General features: G+C 38.1%; 1 protein-coding gene across 1 annotated transcript in view; it reads right to left on the bottom strand.

Moving 5' to 3' along the window:
* fusl (fuseless) overlaps nucleotides 1-5,000 on the bottom strand; it is a 307,560-nt gene that overhangs the window by 246,134 nt on the left and 56,426 nt on the right. The window lies entirely within an intron of this gene.

Here is a 5,000-nt window from a genome sequence, read left to right as displayed (position 1 = left end):
TTTTAGGAGTGATTCTCGACAGCGAATTTACTTTTGAGAAACACATTAGGTGTCTTCTTCAATTGCACAAAAAATTGGCGTATTGAGAAAGTGTTACAAGATTTTCGGTTATCAATCTATTCTGAAGAAGTGTTTTAATTCTTTCATTCTACCTTGTTTTGAGTATTGTTCTCCTGTCTGGTGTTCAGCTGCTGATTCTCATCTTAATTTGTTGGACAGAAACTTACGGTCTATTAAATTTCTTATTCCTGATCTAGATATTAATCTTTGGCACCGTCGTTCAATTAGTTCTTTATGCATGTTACATAAGATTTTTCATAACTCTCACCATCCTTTACATTCAGATCTCCCTGGACACTTCAATCCTGTCCGTAATACTAGACAGGCAGTTAATTCTAATAGCCAAGCCTTCTCCATCATGAGCTCAATACTACACAGTATTCTAGAAGTTTTATTCCAGCTGTGGCCAAGCTTATGGAATGATCTTCCTAATCGGGTAGTTGAACTTCAAAAATTCAAAGTTGGAGCAAATGTTTTTATGTTGACCAGGCTGACTTTAGACTTTTTATAGTTTTTCATGACATATCTGTTTTTGACGTTGCTAATAGTTCATATAGGACATATCTGTTTTGACGCTGTTACTGTTTTTAGAATGATATATTGTTAATTTATTCTCATTTTATTTATTTCCCTCATTTCCTTTCCTCACTGGGGTATTTTTCCCTGTTGGAGCCCTTGGGCTTATACCGCTGTTTAAGTATGGGGTTTATATTCATGTTTAAAGGTCGCTCATGAATGGCAGAGGCAAAGGACAGTGACAATGGCCTGACGGGACAATGTCCTAGAGACTGACCATCATATACATATAATCAGCACCCCAAGCCCCCTCTCCACCCAAATTTGGACAAGGGAGGGCCAGGCAGTGGCTGCGGATGACTCGGCAGGTAGGCATATAGGCTCTCCCAAACCGCCCATCGTTCACCTCACAAGGCTGATGAAGTTGCAGACGCTACAAGAAACTATCGAGCTTGAGCGGGACTCGAACCCAGGTCCGGCGATCCCCATGCAGGGAGGTTACCAAACAGGGAGAAGCCAGATTTTATTTTTGCAGTAATTAAACCATGACCTTTCATCCAGTCTTCACATGATTTATTCGATATATTTCAAAGTTTTATTATGAAAGTTTATATCAGAACAACCTTTAATTAACAGTTTCATTAGTAACGTATAGTTTCCACTATTTTTTCTGGAATCCAATTTTGGAATTGACTCCTGGAGTTTACCCGCGAAGGTTTAGCATATCGATGGAGGTAACAAAAAATCTATGTTGTATCATCATCATCATTATCTCCTACGCCTATTGACGCAAAGGGCCTCGGTTAGATTTCGCCAGTCGTCTCTATCTTGAGCTTTTAATTCAATAATTCTCCATTCACCACCTCCCACTTCACGCTTCATAGTCCTCAGCCATATAGGCCTGGGTCTTCTAACTCTTCTAGTACCTTGTGGAGCCCAGTTGAAAGTTGATTTTATAGGAAATAGTAATGGTAGAGAGACGAATTGAATATTGGCTGAGATAAAATAAATAAAAATTGAAGATTGATTCTCCTCCTGAGTTACGAAACATAGCTCATTGTTATTGCATTATTCAACTCTGCTGACTTTCCTAAGCAACAGGTATTGACCAAGTTAAAATCTTAATACCACCAAACTTTAACCATTATCTTTTTAATGAGCAAAGTTCAGTTTTATTTCTTTTAAGATTTTCCTCCCTTTTTTTGCTGAGTCTTCTAATGACTCATAAAGTTACTGTATTTTTCTTACCTCATCCATCTCTCCTTGTATTGTAACTGTCTTTTAGAAAATGTAATTCCTCTAAAAAATGCAAAGATCGCTTGATGCTGTTTCAAAAATCCTCGGATATCGTCGGAAGAGAAAGGCACCATCATTAATCCAAGAGAAACCTCATGTGTTTATTTTTCTTCTTACTATATTCCAGACATCTGCGTGGACGACAGTTCTTAAGAGTATTTTTTAATATCTTCCCTTAATTTCATTGCATTTAATGCTATTATTATAATTAGATATTAAGTGCAATGAAGTAAATAGAAAATATTTGAAAATTACTGTATATGACCTGAAACACATTTATACTCCTCGACAGCATTATTGTTTCCACTATGGTTACCACAAAGGCGAGATTTGAGTTTAGGAAACAGGTCAAAGTCAGTTTGCCATGTCAGCCACAGCTACCTTGAAGCAACAGGGTTGAAAAGGCTCTTTAGCTATGGTAAGCAACACTTCTAGGAGAACACTCCAAAATCAAACCATTGTTCTCTTGTCTAGGGTAGTGCCATAGCCTCTGTACCGTAGTCTTGCACTTTCTCTTGTTTGAGAGTACACTTCTTCTATGTTTAATTATTTCCCTTCCTCACTGTGCTATATTCTTTGTTGGTGCCCTTGGGCTCACAGCATTCTGCTTTTCTAACTAGGGTTGAAGCTTAATAATAATAATAATAATAATAATAATAATAATAATAATAATAATAATAATGATAATGATAATGATACAATTCTGGCCTGCATTATTCATCATTGATGAATTGATATCTTGTTAAGCAATTTTCATTGATAATTATTACCTTGCCAACTTAAGAAACTTGTTTGTATTTTTGAGAGGGGAGGGGAGGAAATATTTTGTTTCATCATCTCCTCTTAAGCCTGTTGAGGCAAAAGACCTCTATTACAGTTCACCAGTCGTCTCTATCTTGAGCTTTTAATTCAATACTTCTCCATTTATCATCTCCTACTTCGCGCTTCATAGTCCTCAGCCATGTAGGCCTGGGTCTTCCAAACTCTTCTAGTGGCTTGTGGAGACCAGTTGAAAGTTTGGTTACCTAATCTCCTCTTGGGGAGTGCGAAGAGCATGCCCAAACCATCTACATCTTCCCCTCACAGCTTGCCCAATTTCAGACTGAATGTGATAAGGATGTTGATTTTTTGTTGAAATTTTATGGGTAATAATGTTAATGATTCTAAAGTGTTCTTGAAGTTTACCTTTTGGGTCTTTTGTTGTCAATATTGATGGCATCCATCTTGTGGTGGCCTATTGGAAACGTCTCTGCCTGGTGGTCTGCCTGACTGGGGTTCGAGTCTCCCTCAAACTCGATAGATTCTTGTGATTCCAGCAACCTCACCATCCTTGTGAGCTAAGGATTGGGTGTTGGGGGGGAGCCTAGAGGTCTACTTGCTAAGTCCTTAACATTCCATTGCCTGGCACTCCCTGGTCCTAGCTTGGCTAGAGAGCAGGCTTTGTTGCTAATCATCGTGTATATGAAGTCTCTCTAGGGGCATTGTTCAGTCCCCTTGCCTCTGCCATTCATGACTGACCTTTAAACTTTCCAAGACGTCTATCAAAGTCTTGCACCAGTGTCGAAATCTCAAACGTGTGTTATAACAAAACTAGTAATGGCGTCTACTTATTTTAAATTCCACTAACTAAAAAAATAGTATTTCCGCCAACTTTGATAAACACCTTTTTCAAATTCGTTTATATTCTATATGTTTCCTTTCTAAGTGCTTAATCACAGTGACTTTTTCATGGGCATTTTAAGCTTTGGCTCTGCTTAGCGCCTTTCGAGTGACGTCGTAAAGGGGGGGCCAACTGAAACTCTCTCTCTCTCTCTCTCTCTCTCTCTTCTCTCTCTCTCTCTCTCTCTCTCTCTCTCTCCTCTCTCTCTCTCTCCGGATGAATCAACGCTGTCGGGCGCCTTTGAAGTGCCAGTTTTCATTTTCGGCCTCATCCGTTGCAGGCAGGAGGTCAAAGACTCTGGCAAAATTGAGATTTGCCTTCAAACGCTCAAGAATTTCCTTTTATTCATACTTTAATGGCTATGATAATTAGATCCAGGAGACGAGAGGGACATTTGAACCTTTCCACGCACGCACACACACTCAAGCTTGCCTTCTTTGCATTTATATGCCTGTCTGTCTGTCTATCATTATCCTTGTCTCTTTTTTTTTTCTTCATCTCTATCTGTATAGTATGACCAAGTAGCAAGTGCCATATATACTGCGTATATATATATATATATATATATATATATATATAATATATATATATAGTATATATATATATATATATATATATATATATATATAGTATATATATATATTATAGATATATATATACATATATATATATATATATATATATATATATATATATATATATATATATATATATGTATAAATTCTACCATGTTAGGCAGTATATCTCAGCAATTGATGTTTGCCAACGATTATATAAGCCAATGACCAACTGGGTGGAGGAACGAGAACTTTGGGTGTGGAGGAATGCCCCTCTAGATCTCGATGAAGTCATTGGTAGCAGGATGAAGGATTTGGTTTATAAGGCGATAGACAAGATGTCTTTTCGGCTTCTACTCCTGATGCCTGGCTGTTGATCTAACTGGAAATATACTAAATCTTTTTTTTTTTTTTTAATGAGGCGCATTTGCACCGACTTCGCAGCGATGCCCTTATAGCTCGGAAAAATTTGCCTGCTATCTGATTGGTTAGAATTATCTTGTCCAACCAATCAGCGAGCAGGAAACTTTTCCGAGCTAAAAGGGCACCCCTGCGAGTCGGGTACAAATCTGCTTCACTAAAAAGAATTGACTATATTATGGACCGGCAGGGGTCACTTGCCTCAGTCAGATAGGCACTGTGCATCGCAAGGAACTGGCTATCCTTGGATGTATCTAGCCAATGAATCCTCTTTGGATTTAGTCGGTCTATGGAAAGTGAAAATTACAGAATTGCCCTAGTCCCGGGCGTAGCCGGGTGCTAAGAATCTCCCGGGTTTATAAATTCCAAAGAAAAATTTTAAATTGGTAATTGGAATGCTAGAACCAATGAATCAAATTGGGAAGTTATAGCAAGTGGAAAATTGATTTATGAAATCTAGTCTTGATATCTGGGCCCTAAGTGAAACACGT

This window comes from Palaemon carinicauda, chromosome 3 (assembly GCF_036898095.1).
Source record: "Palaemon carinicauda isolate YSFRI2023 chromosome 3, ASM3689809v2, whole genome shotgun sequence".
In the NCBI taxonomy this organism is placed as follows: Eukaryota; Metazoa; Arthropoda; class Malacostraca; order Decapoda; family Palaemonidae; genus Palaemon; species Palaemon carinicauda.
The sequence above is the reverse complement of the archived record's forward strand: the minus strand, read 5'-3'. Positions and strand labels throughout refer to the sequence as shown.